General features: G+C 41.8%; 1 protein-coding gene across 1 annotated transcript in view; it reads right to left on the bottom strand.

The window, feature by feature from the left end:
- Positions 1–16,689, bottom strand: part of CHPF2 (chondroitin polymerizing factor 2) — a 730,161-nt gene that overhangs the window by 426,690 nt on the left and 286,782 nt on the right. The window lies entirely within an intron of this gene.

Consider the following 16,689-nt stretch of genomic DNA (forward strand, 5'->3'; position numbering starts at 1 on the left):
AATAGCCTTGTCTTCTTCAGTAGCATACTGGAAAAAAGTGGACTCCAGAAGATATCTGTAAATAGCTGCATGGTCCCTCTACATGCGTTTGAGCTCCAGATCTAACTTTACTAGGAACATTGGCTCCTGAATCATATCCTTCCTCCCACAAGGTTGGATAGGCTTTGGTAATCAGCCAACACAGCCTAAAAGCTGCTGCAGCAGTGGAAATCAGGAACATCGTACAGCTGTGTGTCACACTTACTCTCAGCAGATACTGGAATTCCTCATTGCTGCAGCAGCTGAACCCACCCTCCACCCCCCTACTCAAATATAGTTATTGTTGGGCTATAAAGTAGGCCAGTGTTCGTTTTTACTTAACATGTTTCGTTGTTATTATTAGTTGTTTAATTCAGGAGTGTTAGGCTCTTCTCTCCCTGTATGGGCAAGAAAGTCATGAAGAAATCATCACTCTGACTGCTGATTCCCTTCCTTGGGATTAGGCAATCAGCAGTCAGAGTGAAAAGGGGGTGGGGTGGGGGGAGCGGTGGTCTGAGCTTTTTCAATCTGTCCAGTTACGGTTTCCTAGGCAGAAAACCCATACAGCCTAAAGGTTCCTACAGCAGTAAGGACTTCCTACATATATTGCATAACGTTTTTTTTTCTCATGGCACTCATGTATGAAACATTCTCCACTTGCCCAATGGACTACGGGCAGCATAAATTGGATAGCTTAACATATGAATTCACATTCACATAAAATGTTCCCAATTCTTGACTTCTCTATTGTTGACCACTGTCAGCTATTACTGCACTAGCTACAGAGAATTACATAAATCAAAACTGTCACTGTCAAGCATGTTTGGTTATTTCAGGGAATTTAAAATAATAATCTACTCACATAAGACGCATGTTTTTTTTTTTTTTTTTTTTGAAGTGGAACAAATCAGTGCCTAGTCTAATTCATGGACAACCTGTACTAGTTGTGTTAGCATCTTTTTCTGGATTGTTATGGTATGTGTAACAGACAGTACAAATTGTACTACTTGTATAGAAGTAAACATTCCTGAGCAGTACAACTGCACTCTTTGTACTTTTACTTTTCCAGATGTGACTCATACTCTCAAGCATCATTCAACATTAAGCCCCGGACACAACTTATTCCTTTCCTGAAAGAAAGAGAAAAAGAAGACTGAATTTCCTTCCTTATTGACAGAAACGTAGCTGGCTTAACTATAATAAGCCGATCACTACACTGTAAGTAATCGGTTTATTACAGTTGGATCTACACCTGCCCCAAGCTTTTCCACAGAAGTGCAAAGAAAAACAAACTGAAAATCCTTCTGCTGGCACACCGCACCATTCAGGTCCTGCTTGGGTGCCCTGCCTCCAGCCCTCATTCAAAAAAAAAATGTCTTCTTTTTAAACTGTAGTAAACTGCTTGCTACAAATGTACCAAAACCTATGATACAGATGATACCCTGCCTGCATGGAGCGGTACAGTGTTAAGGTTTTAGTTAAAAAAAGGACATTTTTTTTTAAACTGCTATGACGCACAGCTCCACAGCACTCAGGTTTGAGTACAAATGCAATGTCAGCCTTTAAAAGCTGGTATTGCATTAAAGGATCAGGATCAGCTGATCATGCACCCCTAACACTTTGCACCCAGGGCAGTTGCCCCTTTCACCTCGCCGTAGCTACGCTACTGCTGATCGATTTTTCTCCTCAAGCTTACTTTGCATTTCAGTAATGAAATTCAAAATCAATGTCACTATAGCTATGGAATTCTGTAAACCAGAACTTTACTCTCATAAAATAAATTCAAATAAAAAGGAAATATTAACCCTCCTGTTTGCAAAAGTCAAGTTTAGGGGTCCTTGCTATGGTGCCTATTGCAGGTCAGTTAATGGGGGATGACTAAGGCTCTGAGCTGTCAACAAACTGCTTCTTGTAGTCCAGGGTACAAAATTTGATTCCTTCTGCCTTTGTTTGCCTACTGTGTAGCTCTGAACAAGTCACTTAAACAGACTGAGCTCTCGCAGTGTCCCTGTAAAAGAGCACTTGCATTCAGTGGGCTTACTGAGTTAACATATGAATACAGTCAGATAAAATATACAACACTGGTTGGTCGAAAAAAAGACGGACGAGGAACTGCAGAAGAGCTGACTCTTAACCGTAGCCTGGTTGATGAGAAGAAAATGTCTGCTGCAATCCATTAGGCTGCTGGATAGACATGTGACCAGCTCAGGCAGTTTTCAGTAAGTCATCAATTGTCCCTGGGGCTACCAAGTGTGCCTAGTTCAATGTTTGAAAGGTCAGGGTGCTCAGGAATAATACAAACTGAGCTTCCTGCATTGAACCCCTCCACACACACACACACACACACACACACACACACACACACACCTGAACTACCAATGTCTGATGTACCAACAAGAGAAAAAAAACTTTGACAACTTTTAAACTAACAATGGGGATGATGCCTGATAAGCTTGTGATGGTTCTAACACCTGGGCTTGCACCAAGATCAGTAACCATCGGGGAGACCAACATCTACTACCTTTACATCAGTGGTTCAGTTACAGGTTTCAATGTTAGGGCATGGACTGGACAAGCCAAAATTCAAGACCCCTGTGCCTATTATCCTGGTACTGAGGGTACCAACACTTATGATACAGATGGCCATACAACAGACCACCAAAAATACCATCTGAAATCTCACTATGGCTTCTGCAAGCTAGTCACAATTCACTGAACGTCTGGATTACAATACCAGTTCACTTTGACTATAAGAGGAAACTGAAGGCAATGTGTGAATCCTGATTACAAGTCAATGCCTGGGTGGGCACCTGTGTGTTCCTACCTTAGACTAGGGTTAGACACAGCTGAGGACACAAAACACTGCAGGCCTGCCTGGGGATTATAAGGACTCAGATTCAAAGGCAATATAGTGAGAGCACTCCAGATGGATCAAAATATCTTTCAGAGCAGAAGCCACAGTATGTGCTCTATAGAAATGGAAATAGGTAGTGGGGCAGATGCCTAGAATACATAAGGCAAAAAAGGGCCAGCTTTGAGTTTCCTTTTTTTTGAATTTCTCCAAATGTTTTGGAGTTCTAATACAGTTACAGGAATGGACTCCATTCCTAAGTCAGGGTAAAATAAGAAATTATGTACCTACCATAACGTTCCATGTTAGTTGTCTTCTTCTCGCCTTCTTTCTTGCTGGATGGGTTCGGAGCCGAACCTCGGCTCCGACTCGGCCAATACTAAAGCTCGAGAGCTAATTCCACCGGCTCGAGGCTCCGCTATATCCCACAATGCTAGGCGGTAACTACTCAGATCTCGTTTGATAGCTAAACCAAGCAGTTCTGGTCTCCATAGTATGGAGAAAAGAGAACCCACCTCTATATAAACCTGAATGTAAGCTACACAAACATAAAAGGGGGAATAGAGGTGGTAGAACATGTGGGAAGGAAACTCCAAAGGAAGATCCCAAAATTTCCTATCAGTCTGTCCAGGCTAGGGGGAAGGAGGATGGGATGCAAGAAAGAAGGCGAGAAGAAGACAACTAACATGGAACGTTATGGTAGGTACATAACTTCTTAATGTTAAGTTGTCAATCTCGCCTTCATTCTTGCTGGATGGGACCGCATCCCTAGCACCTTATTCCGGGTGGCCTATCGGAACAGACTCTTGGGAACAGTGGAACCAAAGCTGGCACGGTTTCTGGAGGCCATATCCAATTTGTAATGTGAAATGAAGGTATGAGGAGAAGCCCAAGTGGCTGCTGCACAAATGGAATCTATAGGCAGCCTGTCCTGAAAAGCTACAGATGTAGCTAATGCCCTAGATGAATGAGCTCTAGGTCTTGAAGGCAGTTTTTGATGTCTGATTTCATAGATGAAGGTAATTATAGAGGTAAGCCATCTTGAAAGGGACACCTTAGTAACTGGAAGGCCCAATTTCCCTTCCGCATAAGACAGGAATAGTTGATCAGATTTCCTGAACTGTTTAGTCCTGTCTAAATAAGATCTAAGTTGGCGGTGAACATCTAGAAAATGTAACTTTTGTTCCGATCTGTTGGAATAGTCAGGGAAAAAAACTAGGAGATCAATCGTTTGGTTCAGATTTGTCTCAGAGGAAACTTTAGGTAGGAAGGACGGATTAGTCCGGAGGGACACCCTATCTTTGTGGAAAACTAAATAAGGAGGACGACTGCACAGAGCATGAAGTTCAGATACCCTTCTAGCTGAAGTTATGGCTACTAGAAAAAGTGTTTTCCATGAGAGCAGCTTAAGAGGGCATGAAGCCGCTGGTTCGAAGGGGTGGAGGATCAAGGATGCCAGAACCAAATTCAAGTCCCATTGAGGTGGGGGATCTTTGATTGGGGGCTTGAGCAGAAAAATACCTCTTAAAAAGGCTTTGCAAAGCTTATGGGACATGATACTGGAGTCTGAGACTCCTACATGAAAAATTAGATATGGCAGCTAGTTGTACTCTAATGGTAGATGAAGAAGAGCCTAAATGGAAGAGCTCTGCCAGAAAGTCTAGGATAGACTGAATAGGTGCAGTGAAAGGGTCTATATTCTTTGATGCTGCCCAGAAGGAAAAACGTTTCCATTTACTATTATAAATCTTCCTGGTAGAAGATTTGTGAGAGGCTATCAGGATGTTGCGGACCGAATGAGTGATTAAAGGATGCCTGGCTAAGGTAGGAATTGGAGAACCACGCTGTGAGGTTGAGAGAATGAAGGGAGTGGTGCAGCTGGCCCGACTGGTGGGTCAACAGATCTGGCACCGGGTCCAGATGCCAAGGCTGCTCCAATAGGTAATGATGGAGGAACGGAAACCATATCTGTCGAGGCCAGTAAGGGGCAATGAGGATCATTGCAACTCTCAAGGCAATAGCTTTCTGAATTAATTGAGATATCAGTGGAAAAGGGGGAAAAGCATTCAGAAGTCCCCGGGGCCAATCGTGGACTAGAGCGTCTCTGGTGGGATGGCATGGTAACGGGAAGAGAGTGAAGAAGTCGTGACACTTGCTGTTTTGGGGAGTAGCAAAAAGATCGCAGCAAGGCTGGCCCCATCTTTGGAAGACTTCTTCCAGCACTGATTTCTTCAGAGACCACTCGTGGGGCATCAGAATGGCCCTGCTCAATTTGTCCGCAATCACGTTGGACTTCCCGGGAATGTGCGTTGCTATCAGAAAACGCTGAGAAGAAATCGCCCCCACTGCCAAAGTCTGAGTGCCTCTCGACATAAGGGGTAGGATCTGGTTCCGCCCTGTTTGTTGATGTACCACACTACAGACATGTTGTCCGTCTGAATTGCAATAGTCCCCGTGGGAAGAGAGTCCTGAAGAGCTTGCAACGCTAAAAGCACTGCTCTCATCTCTAAGACATTTATGTGCAAGTGGCACTTGAAAGGCTGCCACGTGCCCTGGACTGTCCTGCCCTGATAATGCCCCTCCCCACCCGATCAGGGAGGCATCCGTTGTCACCGTGGCGACTGGGGGGGGACGACGAAAGGTCTGCCTTGGAGAACTTGAGGTGATGTGATCCACTAAGACAGGTGATTTTTGCATGATTGAGTTATTAATATGATGTGAGACATCGGGAGCTGTTGGAAGGACCATTGAGTAAACAGCATCCATTGGAGGATCCTCATGTGGAAACGAGCTAAGGGGAAAAGGGTGATAGTAGCTGCCATGAGTCCTAATACCTTTAAGACTACCCTGGCTTTGACCTTGTTGCATTGTAGTAGAAGGTAAACTTGTTTGCGGACATCTAACACTCTTTGCTCTGTAAGTCTTGCGGAAAGATTGAGTGTGTCTAAGGTGGCACCTATAAAGGTAATAGATTGACAAGGCGACAAGGCAGATTTTTCGAAATTTATTGAGATGCCTAGAGCTTGGCAAGTTTGGATGGTGTAGTCTCTGGCTAGAAGCAGTTGATGTCTGGTGGTGGCAGTAAGGAGCCAGTCGTCTAAATATGGAAACACCTGGAATCCTTGACGTCTCAAGTGAGCCACGACCACTGCCATGCATTTGGTAAACACTCGGGGGGCTGTAGTGAGACCAAAGGGCAGGGCTCTGAACTGGTAGTGACTGGCTCCCAGCCTGAAGCGGAGAAACCTCCTGGAGCGTCTGTGCATTTTGATATGGTAGTACACATCCTGAAGGTCTATAGAGCACATCCAATTGTCCTGACCCAAGAAGGGTAGAATGGACTGTAGCGTGACCATCCGGAATTTTGTTTTTTTGATATAATTGTTTAACTTGTTGAGATCCAGTATAGGTCTCCAGCCCCCTGTTTTTTTTGGTACCCAAAAGAATTTGGAGTAGATTCCGGATCCTTGCTGGTCTGCTGGGACTGATTGGATAGCTCTTTTTGATAGCAGCTTTGATATTTCTAGTGCTGCTTGTTCCCTTAGACTGGGTGGAACGTCTGGAAGGGATCCTTTGGGTTGGGAAGGGGTGTGAATAAAGGGAATTTTGTAACCCTCGGATATGATTGACTGTACCCATTTGTCTTGGTTGTGGGAAAGCCAGGCTTTTGGGTACAGTGATAATCTTCCCCCGAAGGTGGACAGCCGGGCAGCTCCTCAGGGATGCTGAAAGGGTTTGTCAGAAAAAGTTTCTCTGCTACCCTGGTTTTGCAGACCTCCTCTGCCTCTAGGGCGGCGTCTGTTGTTATTCCCCCCTCTGCCTCTAGAGGGGAATCGACCTTGTGCGTCAGATGAGACTCCCTGAGGCTTGCGGAACCACATTTTTCCTCCCCTCTGACCTTTTGGATAAGGTCTAGAAGGAGTAGAAAAACGGACTCCCATGGCAGAGAGAGTCTTACCTTCCACCTCGCACCTAGTCAATGTATCCTTCACCTGAGGACCAAACAATGTTGAGCCATCAAAGGGGGAATTGGTAAAGGATGCCTTGAAAGGGTCCGCAAAATTGCAAAGCTGCATCCAGGCGTGACGTCGTAAAGCTACACCTGTGCCTGCGGCCCTACTCGCTCCATCAGCAACATATGAGATAAGCCACATGGAGGAGTTAACAATCGAATTCAGGGTTGCCAACTGGGAGTTCATTTTGTCTTGGAACCCCTCAGCTGTTGGATCCTGTATAGCCTCACCCATATCTTTGAGCAAATCTCTCTGGAGACGGGTGAAGTGATACAAGTAGTTCAGCGACCGCATTGAGAAGGTCGCTAAGGAAAACATCCGCTTACCGTACCTGTCCATAGTCCTAGACTCCTTATTAGGAGGATGGACAGGTACCGAAGGATCGGCTAACTCCTTCTTAGTGGTTGCGGCCACCACCATGGCATCAACAGAGACACCTTTTGATAGAAAGTCTTTGTCTTTAGGGGCAGCAATAAATTTTGAGGGCCTCCTTGGGTAGGTTCCACTGAATCAGGGGCCGTCCAAGCCTTTCTTGCCACCACTTCCATAAGGGGGTCAAAGGGAGGGGACACCCAGGAGGTGGAAGGGCGAAAACCAAATGCCTCAAGGTAAACTGACTCGTCCTCTGAAGGGTTAAGGGCAGGCCAGCTCCCCCTCTGTTTGAGGATTTCAAGGATGTCAGCAAAGGAGACATCCTCAGAGGGGGACCGAGGGGAACCTTCAGATTCCTCCAAGTCAGTGTCAGAGGTGATAGACTCAGGGGAGTCAATGTGCTTCCTCTTGCACTGTCTCTTCCGAGGGGGTTCTCCTACCGGATCAGGAGAGGCCTCGGAAGAGGAGGAAATTCCCAATGGGGAAACCTGAGGAGCTGGTTCTCTGCGGTCTGATACAAGGGGATGGGTAGAAATCACCGCAGGCACTGAAGAGGGAGGAGCTGACGGAGCCGACTGTGGGGTAGACACTGGGTCTAGCACACTCCGCATGACCTCGAAGGCGCCCCTATCAGGCAAGGCCGGAGGTCCCTGCTCTGAGGAGACAAGGACCCCCCCGGCACCGACAGGGACGGCTCCGAGGCCGATGTCAGAGCCGAACTCACCAGCGCCGACGCTCCGAGAGGGAGAACGGGGTCGGACAAGGGTCCGATGCCACTCGCCCCCTCGGAGCCGACGAGGGAAGCCCGGCGCCGAGATCCCTCCAATGAGGAAATCGGAGCAGACAACGGAGCCGAAAGGGAAGGTATCGGCTCCGAAGCACCGACAGCCACAGCTCCGATGAGCCCCGGCTCCGAACTCAAAGGAGTCGGAGGAGGAATAAAATCAGGGATGGAAATAGCCACTGACTGTTGAGTAGGGCTATGCAGCATTTGGGCCATTGCCTTGGACTTGAGAAGTCTACTCACTACCCTTTGTAAATCATGGTCGGACAGCCTGGAGGACCGAGAGGAGTGAGACCTATGGCTCCATTCTGATAGAAGGGGAGACCCCGGCGCCGAATGGATGGAGCCGATGGAAGGAGACCTAGACCTCTTCTTAGCAGGTGGCTTCGATAAGCCTATCGGAGCCGACTGAGTCTTGTCAACCTCGGCTCCAGCCGGAGCCGAGGTGATAGTATGAGATTTGGAAACATTGGCTCCAGCCGGAGCCGATGTTGAAGCCGATCTAATGCTTCCAGGGGATGGCTCAGAAACTGGAGCCGACGGTCTGGAGGTCTTAGAAGGCTTCCCTGACACAGACTGAGTAGGGTGGCCTTCAGGCTTTAACAATCCACGTAAAATCAATTTATTTTTGCGTTCCTGCAGGACTCTAGGGCTGAATGCATGGCATACAGCACGAGTCCTGCAGGTGCAAAGGTCCCAGGCAATATACACAAGAAGTGTGACCGTCTGTCAGAGACATTTTCTGACAGCACGAATCACACTTCTTGAAGCCTGAGACCTTGGAGTCTTTAGACATCCTAACTTAGGGCAAAACACAAGCACAACACACAAACACAAACACAAACACACCCTTAAGCAAAAAATAAAAATTCAGTCACACTGAAGGACTAGAGGAAGGAGGGAGAGGGCCAAAGGCCTAAAGTTAAGAAGGGAATAAAAAGGGGTTGGAGACACTCGAGGGGAACCCGATTTAAACTACTGAAAAACTATAAATAAAAATATGGTAACAGGAAGAAAAATTAAGGGTTGAAATAGAAGTTTCTAATTAAAAAACTTACTAACCTGCCAGAGCCGGTAGAAGAAGCACCTCGTCAGCTAAGCGGCAAACGAGATCTGGGTAGTTACCGCCTAGCATTGTGGGATATAGGGGAGCCTCGAGCCAGTGGAATTAGCTCTCGAGCTTTAGTATTGGCCGAGTCGGAGCCGAGGTTCGGCTCTGAACCCATCCAGCAAGAATGAAGGCGAGATTGACAACCTAACATTCCTAGTTCATAAAATTAGTACTGTTTCAAGTCTTTGATGTTAGTCAAAGTGCTCTTCTCAGCATCCACAATGTACCCAGCCTTGCCTCCTTCTGCAGTTCACATGGGGCTACATGTACTGGTAGCATACTTAAGTAAGACAGTAAATTCTTTTTTTATTAGTCATGTTGCTCCTAAAATTGTGGGAGCTGCCTAGATATCTTTTCTGCAATGCTTTCATTTTTGCTTGCAAATCCTGGTATTTTACCACTTTGTCACATTCCGTACATAAGACACTACAATAATTGGGTGTGGCAATTTCAGTGAACGATGCTACATTTGTCTTTTTTATTGGGGTATTACATCTGATTTTCTTGCATCTGTTTTTTTGAACTGTTGGTAATGGGTGGTCCCATATAATATTAACTTCATCATTGTTGATGATGCCTTGTGGTTCATGTTCCCAATGATTCTCAGCAACTTCTATACTATGTTTGTTGTAAAATCCCTGGTGCAATAGTCTTGCCACATTATTGTGCCTTTCAGTATACTGACCCTCAGCCATGAGTGTTTCACTACCAGCAACCAGATATGCAACTGTTTCTAGCTCTGTTTTACATAACTTGCATTTGTCCGTTTCCCCACACATTTTCAAAGGACTTTGTAAACCATCATGTATGGTACCCCACTATCTTGGACTGCCATTATCAGCCTTTCATCTTTTGGTTTCACTTTTCCGCTCCTTAACCACTCCTATGTCAAATCTTGGTCAACATGTGGTTGTTACAGAAGTTCTCTATACTTGCTACTATATTTGTGGACTGTTCCAATTTTCTTTCCTTTTATTCTGGTCCTTTTCTTTATAATATTTCTTTCTGTTTTTTGCATTTTCAGTTGTTGTTTAACTTTTGTCTGCTTCTGGTTTAAATTATATTTCCATTGTGTTCCAAAATGCTTCTGCTAAACTAAGCAAATATGGCATCTCTTACCTCTCTTTGTACTTTAGAAGTTTCATTATGTTTAGATCTGATGAGGTCAGCAAATGTGTGTGCAGTCCCACGACTGCAGATCTATACATGTCAATTTCAAGGAGGTCCACTTCTCTTTCAGAGCATTTGAGAAGAATGGAGCATTTTCTTGTTTTTTTCCCAATTGATCCAATACATTTTGGAGCCAAATAATCACACCAAAGCTGTAATTTAGAAAAGGAAGAGTAAATTTATTTATAACTTGGACCTTATTCCTACATGTCAAGGCAGTTTAAAATACTCTTCTGAAGTGTTCCTAAGTTTTGTTATTGTTCATGTTTTACTGGAGAACCTTCATGTATTCCCAAACATTTACACACACCTTCCTGCTCAAGTTTCTTTATATTACATTCCTGTTGCAGATTGCTACTTTATTGGTGCTGCAGCTTTCCTTTCATAATTGTTGCTTTTGCACATTTATCAAGACCAAATGTCATTCTTACATCTGAGGAAGTTTCAACCATTTGTATTTGTGCTTTGAAATCCTCATCTAAATCATCTACAAAAAGTAGATGGGATGCCTTTAAACAAGGTAGGCTACTGGAAATTAAACTAACCATAATGCAATCTACTAAGTAAAAAAAAATGTATGGGTTAAGGGTAAAACAGATCAGCAGTGACAAAAAATCACCCTGGTATACCCTTCCCTTTTCATTTTTAACCACGGGATAATTGCTTTTGTCATGGATTAGCTGCAAAATGAGTTGCCATCGTTTCACAGTCTCTGCAATGTAACTGATCAATGTAGGGTGTATCTTTTAAATTTGTAAGCATTCCATTACCCATGAATGTGCGTTGTTGTCAAATGCTATTTTGTAATCTATCCTTGCCATTATTAGATTCTCCCCCTTCTTACAGCTCTCTATTATGGCTTTTTTAACAATAGATTAGCCTGTGCTCCATATGACTTTCCAGTTTAATTTCTCCAAGTGTTTTGGGTTTCTAATACCATTAACGGGAATGGATCCCATTCCTAAGTTAGGATATGACTACAGTTCATAAAATTACTATTTCAGTCTTTAATGTTAGCAAACAGTGCTTTCTTCTGTTCAACTTCTGTAAGTACTTTAGGTTTCTAATACCATGGTAGGAATAGACCCCCTTCTTAAGTCAGGGTATGATTAGACTTCTTGAAATTAGTATTGTTTCAGACTTTGATATTAGCCAAGAGTGTTGTTCTCATCACCTGCAATGTGCCCAGATTGTCTTTTGTGATTCATGTGTTGGTAACATATCCTAGTACAACTGTTAATTCTTTGTTTTATTAGACCCATTGTGCCTACTACCACTGGAACTGTCTGGGTATCCTTTTTTCACATTGTTCTCATTTCTACCTGCAGATCCTGATATTTAATGACTTTGCACCTCTCTGTATACAAGACAGTGTAATCACTGGGTGCAGTAGCATAGCAAGGGTGGGAGTAAGGGAGGCAGCTGTCCCAGGTATTAGGGGGCACGATCAGGAAGAGCAGTTCCTGCATTCTTTCTGTATCAGCATTTTTAAATACTGGTACAAAAAGGCAATTCACAGCCTCCTGTATATACAGTGTTTTTTTTTTTTTGCTGTTCAATGGATGAGCTGGGGGTAGGGGGGAATGAATCTGACTGGAATAAGTCTATGCTACAATTCAGCAATCAGTTTAACACATTAAAGTACTTTTCTTTTTTTTTCCTCTTCAAAGAAAAGCTTGGGTGGTGTAGATCTCAATGTAATTAACAATGTAGCAACAGGCTTAATACAGTAAAGTGTTTTTTTTTTGTTTTTTTTTGCAATTCAAGCATGCAGAGCTGGGGAGGGGGCACTACATCATTGGCCAGCACTGGGCGCTAGATGGGCCAGCTATAGTCAATGCTACTTTTGCCTTTTTTATGAACTACTATATCTGGTTTTCTCATATCTATTTTTTTGAACTGTGGATAATGGGTGATCCCATGTAAAATACACTTCCCCATTATCTGTAATGCTTTGTTGTTGACATTTCCAATACTTCTCAGCTACTTCTATCCTGTAGTGTTAGCACAATCCCCAATGCAAAACATTATTCTGCCTTTCAGTATATAGAACCTCACCATGAGTAAATCATACCCTGCAACAAGATGTGCAAATGAATCACGTTTATTTATTTATTTTACAGAACCTGAATTTGTTTCTCACAACTTTTCAACGGATTTTGTAAAATAACATTTATGTAGTCCACTAACCTGGACCACCACCATTAGCCTTTCATCTTTTGATTTCAATTCAACTCTCCTTAACCATTCCTGCGGCAAACCTTGGTCAACATGAGGTTGTTCCATAAAATCTCTCTGTACATGCCACTATATTTATTTCTGTTCCAATTTTGTTTCCTTCTCATCTGATCCTTCTTATATTCTTTTGTTTTTTGGCGCATTCAGTTGCTGTCAAATTTTTGTCTATTTATGGTTTAATTTACATTCCCACTTGACACCTAAATGCTTTTGCTAAACTAAGTAAAGATGTCCTCTTGGACTTCTCCTTATGTTTTAAAAATGTTTGGATCTGATAAGGTCAGCAGATATGTATTCAGTCCCACGACTGCAGATTTATACATGTAATAGTTTTGAATAGGCCCATACCTCCTTCAGCGCAAGCAATATATAATCTTAGTATACAATTATTTTTACATTTAATTTGATAAGCATAGAACATTTTTCCTGTTTTTGTGTCTAATAAATCCAGTACTTTTTGAGGACTGTCAATCACCCCAAAACTGTAGGTTAATACAAAAAGGGCAAATGGATTAATAGCCTGGACTTCATTCCTAGATGTCATGGCAGTTCTCAATATCAGTTTTAGTCTTCTGAAGTATTTCTTACTGGACTTTATTTGCATTTGTTCATGTTTTATTACTGATCCTTCATCTATTCCCAAATATTTATATACGCCCAATTGCTCAAGTTCCTTTACATCATATTCCTGTCCCAGGTTGATATGTTCATGGTACTACAGCTTTCCTGTTTTAAATGTTGCTTTTGCACATTTATCAAGACCAAATATCATACTTGTATCATCTGTGAAAGTTTTAACTGTTTGTAGTTGTACTGTTAACTCCTTACCTGCCTGATGAACTACACAATTTTGTGTCATCCAAAAAAAAGTAGATGAGATATTTAAACAAGGCTGTTTTCTGGAAGTCAAAAATGTATTTATTGCCTAATTTGTTAAGTAAACAGCTTAACGGGTTAAGGGCAAGACAAAACTGTAGCGGTTAAAAATAATCACCCTTAAATATCCCCCTTTTAATTTTTATCCCTGGGATAATAATTTGCCCTTTGTCACTGCTCACCTGGCCACTGTTTCATGGTCACTATAATGTAATTGACCAATGTAGGAGTATCTTACATTTTTTGTAATCTATTCATGCCATACTTACAATTCTTCTCCTTTTTACACAATTTTCTGTTATAGCTTTTAAAATAAATGATCCTTTGTTCCATATGACTTTCTTTTGTTTCCATTTTGTTATATTGTCATAACTGATTTTTTTTAATTGACTAAAAGCTCTGTCTGCATCAGTTCCAGTATTAAGTCTATAGTCTTAGGAAAGTTTGCAGATTTACCTTAAAGGGGAATATCATTTTTCCTGTTAACCAGGTTGGTGTCTGTTTGGGATGCACAAGTAATTCTTACTCAAGGCTACAGCTTTATGTAAAGATGTTAATGCTTTTAGCTGGAAATTAAGTACTGCATCTGGGCTTGGGGTTGTCCATTTAGGAGCTTTTCTTAAATTTGTCACAATTTCTCTGGGCATTACTTCATCCCATGTCACAGCCTTTACATTAGAGCTCCTTATGGTTTCTTTTAATTCTTCCATCCATTCAGCATCTTTGTTACGTTCAACGGGGTGTTCATAAATACCTCTGCAAAATGTGCCCATTTCTTTTATGGTGTTGTTTCTATTCCTTTGTTCTTCCAAATTCTCTACAAAGATTTTTTTGAATCATGACTGACTTGCTTATTGTGTACTTTTCCTTTATATTTATCTGCATACCTTTTAAGATTTTTCAGCCCGTGCCTACATTTTTAGTTTATTACTGGCAATAGTATATAATAAATCTTGGTCTGTATTGATGCTGTGTGTTGCTTTTACCGTGTTTGTCTTTCTAAGCATTTTGGATGATCTGTTCCATACCTCTCAACCTCTTAGTGCAAGAAATCTGGACAAAGTCCAACAAAACGGTGGGACAAAGGCCCAAAAATAGGGACATATTTTAAATATTGCTCTTATAAACTTAGAACATTGTTAAACTAACAGAGTTTGTCTTGGCATACATTTTCTGAAAGATTTGAAGTCAGAAATTTAAATGTATGTCATTATTTAGTGATTTCAGTTATCAGATTATTCCAGTGATTTGCCAGAAAACCACACATTTTATGAGGAACAGGTCAAAAATATGAGCCAAAAATCTGGGCATTCTGCAAACATCTGTACAGTTGAAAGGTATGATCTGTTCCCTTTTCTATGTTCTTCTAATAGTGATACTTCTTGTCTTAATTGATTTATAGTTCTCTATTTGATGCTTCCACAATGGCATTTTAATTGTTCCCTTCCCTATCTGTGTTACTCTACGTTTTTGTGATAACTTTATCCATTATTAGATTAGCTACACAGTAATATATTTTATTTATTTCTGTTACAACACATGCATTTCTTTTAATATTCTTGATTACTATGTTCATTTGTTTTACCAGTCTTCTCACATGTTGTCTTACTTTCTTGTAATCTGTTTGTTTAATCTATCTTAATATGTCTAGTCATCTGCACTGTATCAATCAGGTCTTCCCTTAAATCATTTTATTCAGGACTGACACAGTCTTCTTTTGTCTTCTGTTGTTTCCTGGGAGTATTCTACAGAAAATTCCAGAAAATCTACCTGTGACCTGCCATCTTCAGATGCATCCTGCTTAATCTGCTGCTGTTTCATATGGGAACCCTTTGGTGGCATCACTCCGCAACATTACCCATGTCAGAGTTCCACTGTTTCCTGCTCTTTCCCTTTCTGTATAACTTCAACTGGACTTTTATACTGGTCTCCTACAGAAGACTCCAGAGCATTATCATGCTGCAAATCTTCAGATGCCTCCTGCCCCACCTGCTGCTCCTAAATCTGGGGACCCATAATTCCATCATGCTACAACATTGCCTGTGTTGGATTCTCCACACCAAATCCTACACTTTGTAGATAATCCACAACTTCAGTTTCTTTTTGTTTCACTTCTACCTTATGAATCCTCTTTTCTACATTCCCCCTTTGAGTCCTTACTTTTTTGTACTGTGAAATGTTCCATATCTGGGTGTCTTTGCCTGTATTTCTCTTCAAATATCTTTAAAACCTTTTGTATTGATTAGTTTGGCTTTCTCCTTTGTATAAATATTGCAGCATATCAGACTTCTTTTTCTTTCCTGTGTCCATGTTTCTTTTTTATACCTTTCAAAAATCACTGGATTTCTTTATATTATCACACTTCCACTGTGATTTCTTTTTCCAGACAGCCCGAAGTTCCTTTGTCTATGTAATGTTTTCCATATATCTGTTAAATTACTGAATATACATTTTTATTTGAAGCATTTGGCAGCTGTTTTTCTTGTGCAAGTATTTTTCTTTCTTCTAATTTCTCTATTAATCTTTCTGGATACCTATGTCTGGAGATTCTGGTCGTCTATGTAACGATACATAATTTTTTCCTTATCCTCAATAGCCCACTTTGTCATCTTTATGTTTTTTTTTTGGCCTGTCACTTTTGAGGACTACTTCCTCCTTCTACAAGGGGGTGGGGGGTGGCATATTCCCCCTAAGCTTGGCCTAACCCTCTTTTATAGGAATGTTTCTGTATCCTTAGGATTATGTAGTACCTTTTTTTTTCCGGTCCTGGAGCCAATGTGTACACCAGGACTGGGCACTTTTTTATGCTGTGGTCAGTGCACTCAGCTGTCTTTTCAACTTACCATTCTCTATAATATAGGCTATATAAAATATAGTCTATATATAATATCCATGTCGACTTGGTGAGGTTTTGTGAAAACAGGGTCCATCACGTGAAGAATGCTCTTTATGACCTATAAACCCCCTTTCTGACAGCAAAGAACAGAGTTTCTACTCTGCTAAACAAGACTTCAGTTGTATATGTTGAGAATATATTTCTTTCAGACTATAGTTCAGTCACGGTCACAGAGATAATGAATCAATGACTAATAATTGCCTCTTATTGTACATTTTGCACTGTTTTGTATCTGCCTTGTGGTTGAAAAAGATCTTGTACCACTCAACCTATTTGGTTAACAAATAGCATATAGAATAAAATAAGTCTTTTTTTGTCTATGACATTTAGTGTACTTTTCAAAAACTGTAAACGCATTGC

The sequence above is a fragment of the Protopterus annectens genome, chromosome 3.part1, assembly GCF_019279795.1.
Source record: "Protopterus annectens isolate FY-2018-M chromosome 3.part1, PAN1.0, whole genome shotgun sequence".
Taxonomy (NCBI): domain Eukaryota; kingdom Metazoa; phylum Chordata; order Ceratodontiformes; family Protopteridae; genus Protopterus; species Protopterus annectens.